Genomic DNA, 20,155 nt, shown 5'->3' with positions numbered 1-20,155 from the left:
GTTTAGAACACAGGAAGACTTTCATCTTTAGCGTAAACAGCGTATGTTTGAAACACTGACAAGTTGGTTTTTCTTTGGCACATTCAACTTTTGTGTGTGCACTCCGTTTAGCTAGCGTGTATGGGAAATAAAACAGGAAGAATGAAGATTATCATTTCAAGGCATCTAATAAAAACGGAATAGAAACCTAAAACACATAAGCTACCCGCTTCCGCAGCGAGCAGGGTTCGAACCTGCGCGGGGAGACCCCATTGGATTTCAAGTCCAACGCCTTAACCACTCGGCCATCGCTGCCACGAGGTTGAGGGAGAGGCGGAGACACTTTAGTATATTAATAACTATGCGCACGCGCGCCAGACCCAAAGTAGGCTGGTTTATAACTTTACCAAGAAGTGGCAGGGGCTGACGGCTTAAATTGTGGGAACTATACTGCAGATGCTAAGAAATAATAGAATCCATTAAGTAGACGGTCATAGAAACCCTTCCCTTCGCTACGCTCCGAAATCACAACCTTGTTTGGCGCGTAGTCTTTGACCTCACTATTGCCCTCCCGCTTCTTGATTAGGTCACAGAGGGAGCTGTGAAACATAAAACGTCCCGTGCAGGGCGACGGGCCCGCGCTGGGGAAAATTTCTGCGAGGGGATGCGTCACTGCGGCGGCGTTTCCGCGGTGGCTGCGTCCCGCGAGCCTCGTTGCGAAAGTGCGGGAGGGGTGAGGCTGAGGGTCTGGGCCAGCGGCGCTGGGCGCCCCCATCCTGGCTCTTGTCCATACAGTCATTTCTCATTTTCCCCTCTCCAGTGACCCCTTCACTGCCGAGCCCTACTGGGAGAAATGGGGACCCAGGTGTGGGCTCAGCCTTCTCACGTTATGGATTGACAACCAAGCTTTGTGCATTAGATCTGCATTCTATTGTTAATGCCATTTAAACCCTCCCTTGTAAAGTGTAGTTAGTGCACCAGGTGCTTTATTTGCGTTATTTCCTTAAAGCTCCGGAACCGGTAGGCCTGTAATTTTATCGCTCACCTCAGATAAGTGAGGAGGCGGCGACTTGCGACTCGCAGGGTCAGGGTGGCCCGCTGACGCCAGGGCGCATGCGCAGTTCCTAGCCGCAGCTTGTGAGCCGCATAGGCAGAAAGTTCTGATTCTGGGCGATTTGGGCAAACAGTATGTGGATTTTTACTAGTTTAAATTTCTAAAACTCTTCTTGGGAACTTCACGGTCTTTTTTATAAAGTTACATTTCGTATTAAGGCAGAAAGGCAAATCCTTGAGCTTTGGAAGCTTCTATGTTAAATGACAGCAGTTGATAGCTGTGTGAATTTTCTTGAGATGTCAATATTATTTCTCCTAAATAAATTATGGTGCTAAGTATCGAAATCGATTTAATTGTGAAAGGGGAGCAAGATATTTGAGAATTGTAAGAATACATTTTATGAAATTTGAGATTCTTGCTTTTAGAAATTTCACATCTTTTAAGTTTGGCAGAGCTACATAAGTGATTACAATTTCTCTATGAACACTATATGGGAACAAAGTTATTACTGACATTCCTAGGCATAAGTTTTATCATGTATGAATTTTACTTGCCCTTTTCTAGTTGACACTATCCAAGAAGAAGTAAGTTTTTGTCTTTTTATCTTGTTCTTAGATTCCATGTGTGGTCAGAGATAACCTATAACTTAATCCTGCTATTTCATTAGTTGTATCCTGATCTTGAAGTCTTTTTTATTCTGTGTAGTTGAGTGATGATATTTACTGAAAGTCTCCCCCCCCTTTAAAAAAATATGAAGTACAAATTTATTCTGATTTTAAATAAAAAGGAATGGGAATGGCAGTAACAAAATTTCATCACTGAATATTGTGATGTGACTGTAGCAGTCTTATATTTGAAACTCTAAATAAACACCCTATTCCAAAACAGCTAAATCTACAGGTCCAGAAAAATGAAATTTGTTTTTTTTAACTGCACATTCACTCTGAAACTCACTCATCTTCAGCATCCAAAGCTAAAGCCCATGTTTTGTTTAGCTATATAATGAAGTGGCAAACACTGCAGCACTGATACCATAGGGCAGTTGCCTGGAAAAACAACTTCTAAGTTGGGCTCCAGTTTGTTTGTTTTTTCCACAGGTCACCATCCTCATCTGGAAGAGCAGCTGTCTGAGCAACCCCTAGATCAGGGGTCCCCAAACTTTTTACACAGGGGGCCAGTTCACTGTCCCTCAGACTGTTGGAGGGCCGGAGTATAAAAAAAAACTATGAACAAATCCCTATGCACACTGCATATATCTTATTTTAAAGTAAAAAAACAAAATGGGAACAAATACAATATTTAAAATAAAGAACAAGTAAATTTAAATCAAACTGATCAGTATTTCAATGGGAACTATGGGCCTGCTTTTGGCTAATGAGATGGTCAATCTGCTCCTCTCACTGACCACCAATGAAAGAAGTGCCCCTTCCGGAAGTGCATGGGGGGGAGGGGGCGAATAAATGGCCTCAGGGGGCGCATGCGGCCTGCGGGCCATAAATTGGGGACCCCTGCCCTAGATCATGCTGTATTGTGCCGCCAAAGCTGGGTCCATGACGAACTCTGGTGGGGAAAGAGCAGGCATAGCAGCAAACTCCAAGTTAGGGTCTCCAATTACTTTTCTAGCAAACTAGAGGAAGGGCTTCTCAGAGTTGTGGTGACTTTTGGCAGAAACATCATACATAATACTGAAGATTCTTCTTTCTGACAATTGTTTTTGTCTTAACTTTCCTGTCCTTAATACCCACTTTGTTGCCGCACAACATGTTGGGGATATTTTTCACACACTCATACCTGATCTCTTTGCCAGTTAAGTACATTCTTATAAGTAACTCTCGAAATTGCTTCAAACACTTTAACAATATAATGGGCTTGGATGTAATAGCCATCTCTCAGTCCACAAAATTTCTCCTGATCAGCTGTATCCCACACATCGAGGTTAATAGGTCCTCTGTTGGAATGGAACACAAGGGGATGGACTTCAACATCCAAGGTAGCTACACATTTCATGTCAAATTCGCCAGTCAGGTTATGTTTTATGAATGCCTTTATTCCAATACCACCATCGCCAACCAGTACAAGTTTGAACTGAACTTGCCGTTCTTGGGCAGCCATCGTAATGTTACTTCCACAAGTGTCTCCAGCCTGTCTGACTGAGAGCTGGAAAAATGGCAAAAGTGCAAATCAAATCTTCTTTCTCTACCTTCAGCTCCTCTTCCCCTTTTAAGAGTTGTCTTCAACTGCTTAAAAGCTTGACAGTAATGGGAATGGATTATGATTAAAATAGTTCAACCAAAAATTCTACTTTGAGGATTTTATTTTGTTTGTTTGTTTTATATCTGGGTGGGCCTTGAGAACTTAGAAGGCTTTTTGTTGAGGGGAAAGGAAGACTGAAAAAAAAGTATATTACCAAAGTCAATGTGTGTTTCGTGAGAACTGACATTAAAATTTCCTTTTAACATTTCAAAAGTGAAATACATTTAACATTTAATTTTCAGCTTGAGTTAATGTAGACTTTTTGAAAAACAAAATAACTTTTTCCCCTGACTTATCATATTTCTAAATGATCCAAGAGATCAAAATTATTATAGATTATATTTTCAAAAAATGTGAATTTCCAGATGAGTTCTTTTAGATATAACATTAGGTCTTTAGCATTGCCTTTGATGCAATGAGTGGCAAATAAGGGAAAAAAAATAAAGTACCTATGTTCTCACACAATTAGAACAAATATAATAGGATTCCTGAAAACAGTATCGCAAAACATTGACTTGAAAATGGACGGACATTTTACCTTGTAAAGATGCCCTGGTAGTTCCGTAGGAGAAGATTGCCTTCTCCTCCATGGCACTCCCAGATCCTGTTCTTTCTATAGAGTTAGTTTGGGTGTGGAAGGCAAATGGCTTGTGGCTTTCTCTGAAAACCTTTCTTGATGCCACTGCCAGAAATGAAATATCGACAGGAATAGGCATGTGTTTGGAAACAATATGGCATTTCTCTGTTCTTTTATGGCAAATCAAAATTTATTTTGTATTATTTTGATGGGTATTTAAAAAAATACATAAAGTTAAAAAAACACAAAATTTTAATACTGAAAGAAACAGTAAAGCTAGCTTAATTCCTTTATTTACAAAGAGGAAACTGTCCCATGATTGGCTTGTCCAGTGTGAGATGATTTAATTATTGTTTAAAACAATAATTTTTTATTTTATTTGTTTATTTTAATTGAATGTATTGGGGTGACATTGGTTCACAAAATCATACAAGTTTTAAGTGTACAACTCGCCAGAAAGCATCTGTACACTGCACCGTGCACCGCAGGCAACTTCGCCTTCCACCCTGTCTCCCCCTTCGCCCATCTCCATCCACTCCCCAGCGTCCTTTCCCTCTGGCTGTCGCCACACTGTGTCTGTGTCTATGTATTATATATATGCTTCTTAAATTTTTGCTTAATCCTTTCACCTTTTTACATACAGACCCCAATGTCCCTTCACTCTGACAGCTGCCAGTCTGTTCCATGTGTTCATGCCTATTTCTCTTTTGTTTGGCAGTTTATTTTGTTTTTAGCTCCCACAAGTGAGGTAATATGGTGTTTGTCTTTCTTTGACTGGTTATTTTACTTCACATAATAATCTCCAGGTCACAAATAAAAGGTAAGGTTTCCTTTTTTTAATTTTTTAATTTTTTATTTCTTATGTCCAAGTAGTGTTTCATTGTGTAAATGTATCACATCTGTTTTATTTATTCATTTACTGATGGGTATTTTGGCTGTTGCCAGATCTCGGCTATTGTAAATTACACTGCAACGAACATAGAAGTGCATATATTCTTTCAAATTAGTGTTCCAGGTTTCTTCAGCTGTATTCCCAGAAGTGAAATCACTGGGGCATAGGCAGTTCCATTTTAAGTTTTTTGAGGAAACTCCATACTATTTTCCACAGTGGACGAACCAGTCTGTATTCCCTCCAACAATGCATGAGGGTTCCTTTTTCTCCACATCCTCATCAGCACTTGTTTTTTGTTGATTTATTGATAACGGCCATTCTGGTAGGTGTGAAGTGATATCCCACTGTGTTTTTAATTTGCATCTCTGTGATGGTTAGTGGCATTGAGCATTTTTTGATATGTCTATTGGCCATCTGTATGTGCTCTTTGGGAACTGTCTATTCAGGTCCTTTTACCATTTTTTATGGATTGTTTACCTTCCTGGTGTTGAGCTTTATACGTTCTTTTTAAATTTTGGTTATTAACCCTCTTATCAGACATATCAACAAATATATTCTCACATTGAATGGGTTTTCTCTTCATTTTGTTGATGGTTTCTTTTGCTGTTCCAAAGCTTTTTAGTTTGATATAGTCCAATTTTTTAATTTGTTCTTTTGTTTCCCTTGCCTGAGGAGATATATCTGTAAAAATATTACTACAAGAAATGTTTAAAATGTTACTTCCTATGTTTTCTTTTAGGATTTTTATGGTTTTGTGACTTACATTTAAGTCTTTAATCAATTTTGATTTTATACTGTGTTTCGTGTAAGTTGATGGTCTAGTTTCATTTTATTTTGTATGTGTCTGTCCAATTTTTCCAACACCATTGAAGAGACGGTGTTTTCCCTATTGTATGTCCTTTGTCAAAGATTAATTGACCAAAAAGGTGGGAGTTTATTTTTGTGTTCTCTATTCTGTTCCATTCATCCATATGCTTGTTCTTAGGCCAAGACCATGCTGTTTTGATTACTATGGACTTGTAGTATAGTTTGATATCAGGTAATGTGATACCTTTAACTTTGTTTTTCTGTCTCAAGATTTCTGAGATTATTTGGGCCATTTGTGGTTCCTTATAAATTTTTGGAATATTTGTTCTAGATCTGTGAGATAAGCCACTGGTATTTTTTTTTAAAGAACTTTTTTTAATTTATTTTTTATTTTTTTTATTTTTCTGAAGTTGGAAACGGGGAGGCAGTCAGACAGACTTCCACATGTGCCCTACTGGGATCCACCCGGCATGCCCACCAGGGGGTGATGCTCTGCCCACCTGGGGCGTTGCTCTGTTGCAACCAGAGCCATTCTAGTGCCTGAGGCAGAGGCCATAGAGCCATCCCCAGTGCCAACTTTGCTCCAATGGATCCTTGGCTGAGGGAGGGGAAGAGAGAGACAGAGAGGAAGGAAAGGGGGAGGGATTGAGAAGCAGATGGGCGCTTCTCCTGTGTGCCCTGGCCGGGAATTGAAGCCAATGGTATTTTAATAGAAATTGCTTTGAATCTGTAGATTGCTTTGGGTAGTATGGACATTTTAATAATGTTAATTTTCCCCATCCATTAACATGGTATATGCATCCATCCACTTATATCTTTCTCAGTTTCTTTTTCAATATCTCATAATTTTCTGAGTACAGTTCTTTTACTTCCTTGGTTAAATTTATACGATATTTTTAGGTACCTTATTATTACCATATTTTGTTGTGATAGTAAATGGAATTGTTTCCTTAATTTCTTCTTCTAATAGTTCATTGTTGGTGTAGAAAAATGCCAACAATTTCTGACTACTAGTTTTGTATCCTGATACTTTGCCAAATGTATTTATTATATCCAGTACTTTTTTTGGTGGAGTCTTTAGGATTTTCTATGTATAATATCATGCCATCTGCGAATAATGATAGTTTTCTTTCTCCTTTACAATTTCGATGCCTTTTATTTTTTCTTCTTGTCCGATTGCTGTGGCTAGGACTTCCGGTACTATGTTAAATAAGAGTGGACATCCCTGTGTTGTTCCTGATCTTAAGGGAAACACCTTTTATTTTTGCCCATTGAGTATAATGTAGGCTGTGGATTTGTTATGTATACCTTTATTATGTTGAAGTATCTCTCTGTTCCCACTTTGCTGAGTTTTGATCATAAGTGGGTACTGGATTTTATCAAATGCTTTTTTTGCATCTACTGATATGATCATATAATTTTATCCTTTATTTTGTTTATGTAATGTATCCCATTTATTGATTTATGAATATTGTACCAATCTTGTATCCCAGGAATAAATCCCACTTGATCAAGGTGTATTCTCTTTTTTTAATTTAGTTTTTATTAATTTTAATTTATTGTGTTTACATGGATTCAAGTGTCCCACTGAATATAACTCCTTCACCCCATACCCTCGTGTCCCCCTTCATTCCCCCTTGCTCCCACCCCCAGGTCCCTCTACACACCCTTGCCCCTCTCCACAACACCCTCCCCCCTTTCCTCTAGGATTTGCTGTCCTGCTATGTATATCTATTTGTTATGTATATATAATTTCACTAATCCTTTTACTTTCTCTGATCCCATCTCCTCATCCCCCTTCCCTCTGACCACTATCCCTCTGGTCCCTGTGACCCCACCTTTGCCTCTATTCTGTCCCTCAGTTCACTTTGTTCATTGGATTCCACATGTAAGTGAGATCATATGACATTTTTCTTTCTCTGCCTGGCTTATTTCACTTAGCATAATAATCACCAGGTCCATCCATGCTGTCCCAAAAGGTAAAATTTTCTTCTTTTTCATGACCACATAGCATTCCATTGTGTACATGTACCACAGCTTTATAATTCACTTGTCCACTGATGGACATTTGGGCTGTTTCCTGACCTTCACTATTGTAAACAGTGCTGCCATAAACATGGGGGTGCATTTCTTCTTTTGATCAGTGATTTGGTATGCTTAGGATATATTCCTAAAAGTGGGATAGCTGGGTCAAAAGGCAGTTCCATTTTTAATTTTTTGAGGGAAACCCCATAATGTTCTCCATAGTGGCTGCCTGTACAAGTCTGCATTCCCACCAGCAGTGCAGGAGGGTTCCCTTTTTTCCACACCCTTGGCAGCACTTACTGTGTGTTGTTTTGATAATGATTACTATTCTGGCAAGTGTGAGGTGGTATCTCATTGTGGTTTTAATTTGCATGTCTCTAATGATTAGTGATGTTGAATATTTTTTCATATGCCTATTGGCCATCTGTATGTCCTCTTTGGAGAAATGTCTATTCAGTTATTTAGCCCATTTTTAAATTGGATTGTTTACCTTCTTGGTGTTGAGTTTTACAAGTGCTTTATAAATTTTTGTTATTAAATCCTTATCAGATGTATTGGCAAATATGTTTTCCCATTGTGTGGGTTGTCTTTATATTTTGTTCATATTGTCTTTTGCTGTGCAAAATATTTTTAGTTTGATATAGTCCCATTTGTTCATCCTGTCCTTTATTTCACTTGCCCATGGAGATAAATTAGCAAAGATATTGCTATAAGCAATGTCAGAGAGTTTATTTACTGCCTATGTTTGCGTCCGAGATGTTTATGGTTTCACAACTTACATTTAAGTCTTTCATCCATTTTGAGTTTATTTTTGTGAATGGTGTAAGTTGGTTGTTTAGTTTCATTTTTTTGCATGTACCTGTCTAGTTTTCCCACTACTATTTATTAAAGAGACTGTCTTTACTTCACTGTATGATCTTACCTCCTTTGTCAAATATCAATTGACTACAAAGGTGTGGGTTTATTTCTGGGTTCTCTGTTCTGTTCCATTGATCTATGTGCCTGTTCTTATGCCAGTACCAGGCTGTTTTGAGTACAATGGCATTGTAGTATAACTTGAAATCCGGAAGTGTGATACCTCCCACTTTATTCTTCATTTTCAAGATTGCCGAGGCTATTCATGTTCTTTTTTTGGTTCCATATAAATTTTGGGAATATTTGATCTATATCTTTGAAGTATGCCATTGGTATTTTATTAGGAATTGCATTGAACTTATAGATTGCTTTGGGTGATATAGACATTTTAATGATGTTTATTCTTCCTATCCATAAACAGAGTAGGTATATGCTTCCAATTGTTCGTATCTTCCTTGATTTTTTTTATCAACATTTTATAATTCACCTAGTACAAGTCTTTTACTTCCTTGGTTAAATTTATTCCTAGGTACTTTGGGGTTGTTTTTTTTTTAGATAGCTTGAGAAGGATAGGTGTTAGTTCTTTTTTGAATATTTGGTAAAATTTGCCTGTGAAGCCATCCAGTCCAGGACTTTTGTTTTCTTGGAGTTTTTTGATAACTGTTTCAATTTCATTTGTTCTAATTGGTTAGTTTAGGTTTTCTGATTCTTCTAGATTGAGTTTTGGAAGATTATATGTTTCTAGGAATTTATCCATTTCAGTTAGGTTGTCTAATTTTTTGGCATACAAATTTTTGTGTAGTCTTTATGAAGAAGATGGGCTCAGTGGAACTGTCCTCCAGGTCACTTGTTTTCCTTGTTCTAGGAATGCTTCTTGAGGGTACTATTTTCCATCTTGTTGTATGTGATTATTAGGTGCAGTTGGTCCTTTTGTCGGTATGGTTATCCCTTCAGACTGGCTGGCTCTAAGGGTCAACCTTGATCATGTGTATTACACACTGCGCAATGTCTGTCCTGTTGGGCATATTTATTCTCCACAGTGTCTGGTTCCTGCTAGACTCACCTTTGGGTGTGCTGCTTGTGTAGGCAGTGGAATCTAGGGTTGGTGCTGTCTGCCTCCCACTACAAGTAGTGTTGGCCCTAGTTCTTCTTGGATTGGTGTCAGCTGTTGTTTGTAACCTGTTGTGGGCTACCAGTCTGTAGCTACTGCACTTTTCACTCTTTGTGTTCGCATTTTCTGTGTCTGGGTACTGTGGGAGGGGCCAACCTTTGTATAAGGATTAGCTTCCTCCTGCTTAGAGATGACAACAGCTCTGTAAAAGTCCCAAGCTCTGTAAGATTTTTCTCCACTTTTCAGCTGCTCCTCTTCCTCTTGCAGTTGCCTGGTCTTCCCACAGAGTCTTCTGTAGTAAGACTATAATGTGAGCTCAGATTGGCCTCACCCAACCAACCCCTCTACAGGTTACATGCTTGGTGGGTTAGGGCAGCTGAGGTTGTGAATACAATGTTTGTGGAACCCCCTATTTCAGGAGTCTTTTGGTCAGGAGCTCAGTACAGGGAATGACCCTTACTCCTGAGCTTGATCCCTCAGCCACTGCTGGATACTCAAATTTTATTATTCCCAACAAGGTGAGCAGCAGGTTCAGACCAAGTGTGGCCAACAGTCCCCTCTGTAGAAGTTCTTTCAGCTGTTGAGACCCTAGTGTCAGGGAGGAAGAATGAGAGAGTTCTCTCCTGGGGCTGAATATGCCCCTCCCTAAGGTGGCTAAGCCCCTTGACCAGATCCAACAATAGACTCACAGGGACCCACACTTTAAATGTCCATGCTCCAAGCCTCTCTCCTTTCCCTCTGTGGAATCTAGCCTAGCAGGACAGAATATTTAGCGCCCAGGCCGGGTGACTGTGAAGCTATACCCTCTCCAATGCCCATTAGCTGCGGTGCCAGTGCTGATCACAGAGAGTGGAACTTGCCTCAGCTGGGCCAGGTGTGAGGAACTTTTCCTTAGATACCACTCTAGCAAGGGTTGTTAGGTCCTGAACTGATGCTTTCTGCAGCTGGCACTTGGATGTGTCAGCCCTGGGCCTCCCAAGCATGAACCCAGTGCAGACCAGTGGGAGACACTGCCTATGACTGATCCTCAGCAACCTTCTTGGAGGTACAAGCAATTCAAAGTTTGTGGCTGCCTCTGCTGGGCCCAGGTGTACATGGAAATATCAAGCGGCACTCCTAGGCTGGCTTTTACCACTCTGGTCCTGGGGAAAGTCCACTCAAAAGGCCAGGCAAAGTTTCCCTGAGTCTCGCCTCTTGCAGCTTGTCTGCTTGTTGGGCTCAGCTGCTGAAAAAACCTCTGCTAGAGTAGACTCTAGAGCAGGGGTTGGGAACCTATGGCTCGTGAGCCAGACGTAGCTCCTTTGATGGCTGCATCTGGCTCACAGACAAATCTTTAATAATAAAAAATAATAACATTAAAAATATAAAACATTCTCATGTCTTACAATCCATTCATTTACTACTGCTCTGTTCATGGGTGGCTGGAGCCAATCACAGTTGTCCTCCAGGACAACATTAAATTTTTATTGGATAATGCGTAACATACACAGGTGTTGTATGGCTCTCACGGAATTACATTTTAAAATATGTGGCGTTTATGGCTCTCTCAGCGAAAATGGTTCCCGACCCCTGCTCTAGAGCCTGCAGCAATTTAGCAATTTAAGAAGGTGGTGGATGTGGCTCAGCCTCTTGGCCCCAGGTGTCCATCTGTTCAGACTTTTTTCACAGACCTCTTTAGGGTGAGGCCCCAGGATTCTGATGAGTGTGGCCTCTGAGACCCAGAGGTGTGTGGGTGTGGTCTGCCCACCCACAGTTTCAACTGAGTCTCCAGTGAGGTGGAAGCACCAGTCATAGACTTGGGAGAATGTGGGAGGGAGCTCCGGTCTCAACACCAGAAAACTGAGTCACTGACATGCTCCCTGCTTCCTGACCTCTCAGAACAACCCCTCGCCATGTCTGGGGTAGGAAAGACTCCTGAGTGTGGAGCAGCTGCTTTTCCCAGGCTGATGCCACTTAGAGGGGATTGCTCCACCCGAGAAAGAAGGCGACTGTAGTACTGGAGTATGACTCAGCACAGGGGTTCCGGTGGCTGTCCCCCACAGTGTCTCTCCCTGGGCTTCCAACTTTATACTTGACTCCTGTAACTCCAATCCTCTCAGCTCTCCCCCTGCCAGAGCCCCAGATAAGTGGCTATGAATGAGGTTTTCTGCATAGGCCCTTTAAAACGAGTTTGCATCTGAGAGGTGTGTCTCTTTCTTGTGGACAGTAACCTGGCCCTTTTCACAGCTAAATGTTGTCTGGGTGCCTCTTCTAGGCTCTGGGGCTCTAAGCTGGGGCTCTGGTCATGGGGCTGAGGACCTACACCTCTTAGAGGAACCCACCCCGCTGTGAGAGTCCCTCTCAGCCACTGCTCACTCCTGGGAGCAGGGCAACCCTTTCTGTGTCTTCGCCCTTCCTATCAGTCTCAGTGTGGCTTCTTTTATGATCCTTGGTTATAGACTCCTCTTGGTTTAGTCCAAAATTGGTTTTTCAAGATGATTTTTCTTAAATTAAGTTGTAATCCAATTTGGTCCTAGGAGGTGGCAGTTGGAACGTCTGCCTACTCTGTCACCATCTTTTTTCCTCCCCTATTTTTCTACATCTTTAGCTTTCTTTCTTTTTATTAATTCCTTTTTTACTTTTAAGATAGTTGCAGATTCACATGCAATTGTAAGAAATATTACAGAGAGATCCTATGTATGCTTTCCTAGCTTTCCCCAATAGTAACATCTTACAAAACTGTAGCTTTACATCACAACCAGGATATTGGCAATAATATAGTCAAGATATAGAACATGCAAGTTCTGTTTATGTTTTAGTTGTACACCTAAGTATTTACATTTTTTGGCATGTATATAAATGGTATTATTTTAAAAAACTTGTCCATGTGTTAATTACTAGTGCATTGAAATATAATTTATTATTGTATGTTTATCTTGTATTCTGTGATCTTGCTAGGCTCACTTATTTGTTTTAGGATGGTTTTTGTAGATTCCTTGAGATTTTTTATGTAGACAACCATGCTATCAGCAATTGAGAACAATTTTTTTTCTTCTTGACCTCTATTTACTTTCTTTTCTTTTCTTATTTTTCTGGATATAATTTGCAGCATATGTGTAATGAGACTTGTGAGACTGCCAATACAGTAAAGTCACAATATACAAAATTAACATACAAAACTCCATAGCCTTTCTAAATGCCAACAATAAAATATTAGAAAACGAACTAAAAAAAATAATCCCCTTCATGATTGCAACAACAAAAAAATACCTAGAAATAAACATAACAAATAATGTAAAGGACCTATATAACAAAAACTACAAAGCATTGTTAAGGGAAATCGAAAAAGATACAATGAGATGGAAAAATATTCCCTGTTTGTGGATAGGAAGAATAAATATAATCAAAATGGCCATATTACCCAAAGCAATTTATAAATTTAATGCAATTCCCATCAAAATTCCAATGACATTTTTAAAGAAATGGAACAAAAAAATCATCAGATTTATATGGAATTATAAAAACCCCGAATAGCCAAAGCAATACTAAAGAAAAAGAATGAAGCTGGGGGCATTACAATACTTGACTTCAGACTATATTATATGGCCACGACAATCAGGACAGCATGGTATTGGCAGAAAAATAGACACTCAGACCAATGAAACAGAATAGAAAACCCAGAAATAAAACCACATATATATGGTCAAATAATTTTCGATAAAGAGGCCAACAACACACAATGGAGAAAAGAAAGCCTCTTCAACAAATGGTGCTGGGAAAACTGGAAAGCCACATGCAAAAGAATAAAACTCGACTACAGCTTGTCCCCTTGTACTAAAATTAATTCAAAATGGATCAAAGACCTAAATATAAGGCCTGAAACAATAAAGTACATAGAAGAAGACATAGGTACTGAACTCATGGACCTTGGTTTTAAACAGCATTTTATGAATTTGACTCCAAAGGCAAGAGAAGTGAAGGCAAAGATAAATGAATGGGACTACATCAGACTAAGAAGTTTTTGCTCAGCAAGAGAAACTGACAAAATGAACAGACAGCCTACTAAATGGGAAATGATATTTTCAAACAACAGCTCAGATAAGGGCCTAATATCCAAAATATACAAAGAACTCATAAAACTCAACAACAAACAAACAAACAATCCAATAAAAAAATGGGAAGAGGATATGAACAGACACTTCTCCCAGGAAGAAATACAAATGGCCAACAGATATATGAAAAGATGCTCATCTCCATTAGTTATTAGAGAAATGCAAATCAAAACTACAATGAGATACCACCTCACACCTGTTAGATTAGCTATTATCAACAAGACAGGTAATAGCAAATGTTGGGGAGGCTGTGGAGAAAAAAGAACCCTCATTCACTGTTGGTGGGAATGTAAAGTAGTACAACCATTATGGAAGAAAGTATGGTGATTTCTCAAAAAACTGAAAATAGAACTACCTTATGACCCAGCAATCCCTCTACTGGGTATATACCCCCAAAACTCAGAAACATTGATACGTAAAGACACATGCAGCCCCACGTTCATTGCAGCATTGTTCACAGTGACCAAGACATGGAAACAACCAGAAAGCCCTTCAATAGAAGACTGGATAAAGAAGATGTGGCACATATACACTATGGAATACTACTCAGCCATAAGAAATGATGACATCAGATCATTTACAACAAAATGGTGGGATCTTGATAACATGATACGAAGTGAAATAAGTAAATTAGAAAAAGCCAGGAACTACGTTATTCCATACATTGGTGGGATATAAAAATGAGACTAAGATACATGGACAATAGTGTGGTGGTTACCTGGGGTGGCTGGGAGGGTGGGGTGGGAGGGAAGGATGGAGAGGGGAAGGGGTAGGGGGAAGGGGAGGGGCACAAAGAAAACTAGATAGAGGGTGACGGAGGACAATCTGACTTTGGGTGATGGGTATGCAACATAATTGAATGACAAGATAACCTGGACATGTTTTCTTTGAATATATGTACCCTGATTTATTGATGTAACCCCATTAACATTAATAAAAATTTATTTATATAAAAAAATAGATCCCTAGTCTGTGCAGATACAGAAACAGCTTGGTGTTCCTCTCTCTCTCTTCCTTCCTTCTCATTGAAATAAAACAAACAAACAAACAAAAAACTACATCTCAAAGAATTTAGGTTAGACATAATAAAAATCTCCTAGTGTGGTTTTTATGAAACATTAACATTAATTCCCTGGTGGAGGATGAATATTTTCTGAAAATATGTCTCCCTGTGAATGGTCCAAGTGCATTGTTTTCATGGAAAGGGAAACTAAGTTCCTAAAGGATGAGTGCTTTGGCTTTTATATTTTAATCTCAAGGCTAGAGCCAAATTTTGGCTCTGTTTACCAGGCTGCTCACAAAACTTAGGGGATCAGGGACTGTGTAGATACTTCAGTACTTTCAGCCTTTTGTATCGTGCATTTGCACCAATGAAATAAAAGTTGGTTTTGCATCTCATTTCCATAATTGAACAATTTTCTTTGACTTGTTCTTTGCTTTTCTGATGTTCTTGTCTAATAAAAAAACAATCAAATGCTTCTTTTTTTAATCGCTTCATATTTATTTTGAAATATCCCCTAATTTTTGGGAGCAGTATAAATGTTACTAAAACATCAGTGGTAATGTAATGGGATGGAGAAAGTTGTGTTTTCCAGAATGCTTCTCAGGAAGAAAAGTAAATGTGATAGGAAGGAATTAGGTGCTTGGAATGGTGAAAGGAGCAGTAGTAACAAAAGAAGTTGCTAAATATTTTCTGAGGAGGGGGTGTCCCATTATGTGCTATCCAAGGAAGAGAAGACCAGCTCTTACTTTTGCTGAGTGCCAAGTATACATTTAGGGACAGAACTGAGGAGAAGAGACTGCATACCACCAGAAGGCTTTCTGTCGCCCCTCTCCAAGTAGAGCCTCTTTCCTAAATGCTGAGTAAAGGCACTAAGGTGGGATACTGATAGGATGTAGGAAAGGCGAGTAGGTTGAAGGCAAGGGTTGAGGAATCTAGAATTCTATGTATTCGATGTATTATATTTGAAATGCCTTTGACACATTCAAATAGATTGATTTATCATGATTTGACTTGGTACCCTTTTGGGAAAAATCAAATCTAATGAACTGAAGGTTTAGTAGCAACTTTTTGAGGAAAAAATATATAGGCCATTTTATTTTTTTATTCTCAGATTTTCCAAAATAAAACTTTATTATTTTTTTAAATTAAAAATTGAAGGTTTTTCCTGACTGGATAGCTCAGTTAATTAGAGCATCATCCTGAAGCACAGGGGTTGTCGGTTCAATCCCCGATCAGGGCACATACAAGAACAGATTGGTGTTCCTCTCTCTTCTTTCCTCTTTCTCTAAAATAAATTTTAAAAAATGGATGTTGCAAAAAAACAAAATGCTCATGGCCCTCAACTTAAAAAAAATTAAAAGTTTAAACAAATGTGTAATATAGGTACATAGGAAACTCATTACAATTCCTTTCACATTATTTGATTTTTTTCTTTCTGAGCAAGTATATAGGTACATTACATAGCTACCAATTACATTTTTAGCTATGTAATGGGTAACGGGGTACTGGGAAACTGCCAGTGTTCCCTTGTCTCTGCATTTTTCTCTTAAACACTGTTCCAGGTTTAGTGTGTTTGCTCTTTGATCATTTAGGAGCTCAATTTGTTTGCTCAACTCTACAATTTTAATGGCATCTTGAGAGGGAAAGAAGATGAGGGTGTGTTCAATTTATCATCCTAAACCTAAATCTTAATATTTTCTTGATAAATTATATTGCACAATTTTAATACTCATGTTTTGTAGAATTACAGGGGCAAATGAAAAAATAATGAGAAACTAATATGTTGTGTGAGAGATATTAAGTTAAAAGACTTTTAATTTACTTTTATAACTCAATTAGAAGAATATCTTGATTACAAAACTTCTGCCCATTTTGTTTTATTGCTCATTATCCAAACAAATATGTAGTAAAAGTTAGGACCATTTTATTACTGATAAGCCCTGAAATAGTTATATTTTTCTACCCTAAAACAGTTCATTTTTAATAAAAAATGTTTTATCTGTATATCTATATAATAACAATAAGTGCTTAGAACATAAAAAAGGAGCTTCTCAGCTTGGGTGAAATTTGACTAATCAATAATAGTTGTTAAGACTTATGATTTTTGGTCCTGGCTGGTGGCTCAGTGCATGGAGTGTCAACCTGGTTTATGGATGAATATCCCAGTTTGATTCCTGGTCAGGGCACATAGGAGAAGTGACCATTTGCTTCTCTTCTCCTCTCTCTCCCTCATTTTTCCCTCTTTCCCTCCGTAGCCAGTGGCTTGATTGGTTTGACTGTTGGCCCTGAGTACTGAGGATAGCTTGGTTGATTTGAGCATCAGCCCCAGATGGGCGTTGCTGGGTAGGTCCCGCTTGGTGCACATATGGGAGTCTGTTTATCTTTCTTCCTCTCAATTGGAAAAAAAAGATTATAATTTTTGAGATTTTATGACACTTGTTTTTTTAAGGCTATGTCCTATCAGATGCTTGAATTAGATTTTAATTTACATGAATAAACATTTCTTTACTCATAAACATGTTTTAATTTAAGCATAGTATTTTGAATTTTAGAATATAAACTGAACAGCAATCTATAAATATTGTTTTTAAACTAAACTTTACTTTCCATCTAATAATGCCAACAATTGTTAAAAGCAAACTAGTGTAGTATGCATGACACATGTAAAAAAACAGCATTACTTGTCCCATGATCCCTGTTCTCACCTCTGACTCTTATGATAACCACCCTTAACTCTTAGAGTTGTTTATTCTGTTATTTAGATACTTCTACCTTTCTAAACAATATTCTTATATTGCTGCTTTTTGAATTTTTAGTTTCAGATTTTTTTTTTTTAAATGAGAGGTTGGAAGGTAGAGAGACAGACTCTTGCATGTGCCCTGACCAGGATCCACCTGGTTGGGGCCGATGCTCTAATCAACTGAGCTATCCTCAGCACTCGGAGCTGACGATGGAACAAATTGAGCCACTGGCTATGGGAGGGAAAGATGGAGAGAAGGGTGAGAACGAGGGTGAGAAAAACAGGTGGTCTCTTCTCTTGTGTGCTCTCACTGGGAATCAAATCTGGGACATCCATATGCTGGGCTGACTATCCAGTGAGCCAACTGGTCAAGGCCTAGTTTTAGATTTTATTTCTTCACTATTTACTATAAATGAGTTCTTTCTCTCTCTCTCTCTCTCTCTCTCTCTCTCTCTCTCTCCTTCTTCCTTCCTTCCTTCCTTCCTTCCTTCCTTCCTTCCTTCCTTCCTTCCTTCCTTCCTTCCTTCCTTCCTTCCTTCCCTCTTCACTTTCCCCCTTTGTCCTGCTGTTTCTTCCTTGTGGTTATCCTTTCTAAACTTTTCTATTCTCCAATCTGGAATAATTGCTCTTAAGCCTACTGCTCACCTGTCATCCTCTTTTTAAATTTATACTATTTTTTCCTGGATCACATCTTTCTCTTTCACAATTTACTTTCTCAGTTTAAGGGAGCATGCAGTCTAGTAGCTTCCTCAGAAAGGGTGAATGAGAGGGAAAAAATATTTTTCAACTATGCATGTATAAAAATGTCTTTATTCTTGTATGTGCTTGATACTGTGGCTGGGTAAAAAAAATTGTAGGTTTAAACAAAGTTTAACAAGAAGTTTTAACATTATTTTTAAAAATTCCCAAGAAATGGTCCAACAAGGGTTTAAATTTGTATTTATTTTGAAAGATGCAAGCTGTCTGAATTTGATCTAATTAAAAGTAACCTGATTACCTCTCTGTATTTTAGCTGTACAGGGAGGGGTCCTCGGGTTACAACACAGTTCCATTCCTATGACAGTGATATAACCTGAATTTTGGTGTAAGTCGAAACACACCTTGGCCTAAGTCACTTACCTTTCCTAACATATACTGCTCACAAAAATTAGGGGATATTATATTGCTTCATATTCATTTTGAAATATCCCCTAATTTTTGTGAGCAGTATAGTTGTAAAATCATAATCTAGAATATAAAAACAACTGTGCCACAGAAAAAGGTAAAGGACATAAATATAGGAACTATGACAAGGGCCAAGAAGTCATCAAACAAAGCAACACAAATGGAACACTTGCACTTTTAACAGTCCAAATGGCATAGGTAACAGTGTACTAGGGTACACCAGTTCCCTCACTCATAAGACGCATTACTGTATATTCTTCTGCCACACGCAACCAAGCTAGTTCGCCCATGTAATCCATAAATACAATGCTAATGGCATAAGCCGAAACACTCATGTCTCAATTTATTTACGTTTTTATGGGAGTGAGTGTCGTAAACTGGAAATGTCATATGTTGAGACTGTTTTAACTAGAGGACCCCCTGTATATGTGTAAGGTTATTCTCAGAAATTTCTGAGGTTTTCTCTAGAATTATGAACATGTGTGAAGTCATCCTAGGACTGTGCCAAGGAGAATAAATGAAGAACCAGGTGGATGAAGGACATCAACCAAATTGAATAATTTTGGGAGGTTATCATTGAAGATTTTTTACCCATATGTTTAATACATAAAAAGCCCAATATTTTTCTTTTAAAAGTTTTTTTTCCTCTTGTGAAATGTCAGGATTGCAAGTCTTAAAAAGACTTGAAAAATTTGAAAGTTGTATTGCCAATATTTGTTTTACTTATTTTAAAAAATTTAGATAAAACTGACATAACATAAAATTAACCAATTTATGGTGAGCAATTCAGTGACATTTAGTACATTTTCTTTTTATTTTTTTTATTTTTCCGAAGCTGGAAACGGGGAGAGACAGTCAGACTCCCGCATGCGCCCGACCGGGATCCACCCGGCATGCCCACCAGGGGGCGACGCTCTGCCCACCAAGGGGCGATGCTCTGCCCCTCCGGGGCGTCGCTCTGTTGCGACCAGAGCCGCTCCAGCGCCTGGGGCAGAGGCCAAGGAGCCATCCCCAGCGCCCGGGCCATCCTTGCTCCAATGGAGCCTCTGCTGCGGGAGAGGAAGAGAGAGACAGAGAGGAAGGAGAGGGAGAGGGGTGGAGAAGCAGATGGGCGCCTCTCCTGTGTGCCCTGGAGGGGAATCGAACGCGGGACCCCTTGCACGCCAGGCCGACGCTCTACCACTGAGCCAATCGGCCAGGGCAGTACATTTTCAATGTTATGCAACAACCACTACCTCTACCTAGTTCCAAAATTTTTTCATCACCCCTAAAAGGATTGCCAAATCTTGATACTGATTCTTTTCTTATATGTAAATTTGGTCTTAATATATCTGTCTCACTAGAAATAAGCCAAATTATTATATTCTGACCATTCAGTTCCTTTGAAATTACATTATACAGAGTTTAGTTTTCTCATGAGAAAACCACAAAAGAATATTAGTGTCTTTTCTGACTACAGTGTTCTTTGAATCTAGCAATGTAGAAGTTAGGACAGACATAGTATTCAAACAATTAGATTAACATTGTCTTTATTATTTTTGTTTTTTGATATTTAGAAATGTATTGCTATAGAACTTTGAAAATGCAGTCTGGAGAGTAGAAAA

The 20,155-nt window shown here is 38.8% G+C and overlaps 1 protein-coding gene, 1 non-coding gene and 1 pseudogene across 2 annotated transcripts in view; 1 reads left to right on the top strand and 2 right to left on the bottom strand.

Annotated features, from left to right (window-relative positions):
* Positions 1-212: 212 nt before the first annotated feature.
* On the bottom strand, positions 213-294 carry TRNAS-UGA (transfer RNA serine (anticodon UGA)). Its single transcript has one exon. It is a non-coding gene; the product is annotated as a tRNA-Ser (tRNA).
* An 821-nt stretch (positions 295-1,115) lies between these two features.
* Positions 1,116-20,155, top strand: part of CTNNA3 (catenin alpha 3) — a 2,095,157-nt gene continuing 2,076,117 nt past the window's right edge. The window contains exon 1 of the mRNA XM_066242416.1: positions 1,116-1,165. The gene's annotated coding sequence lies outside the window, so the exon portion shown is untranslated. The remainder of the gene's footprint in view (positions 1,166-20,155) is intronic.
* LOC136313646 (GTP-binding nuclear protein Ran-like) lies at positions 2,095-3,145 on the bottom strand (annotated as a pseudogene).

The sequence above is a fragment of the Saccopteryx bilineata genome, chromosome 9, assembly GCF_036850765.1.
Source record: "Saccopteryx bilineata isolate mSacBil1 chromosome 9, mSacBil1_pri_phased_curated, whole genome shotgun sequence".
Taxonomy (NCBI): Eukaryota; Metazoa; Chordata; class Mammalia; order Chiroptera; family Emballonuridae; genus Saccopteryx; species Saccopteryx bilineata.
This window is presented reverse-complemented; position numbering and strand designations above follow the sequence as displayed.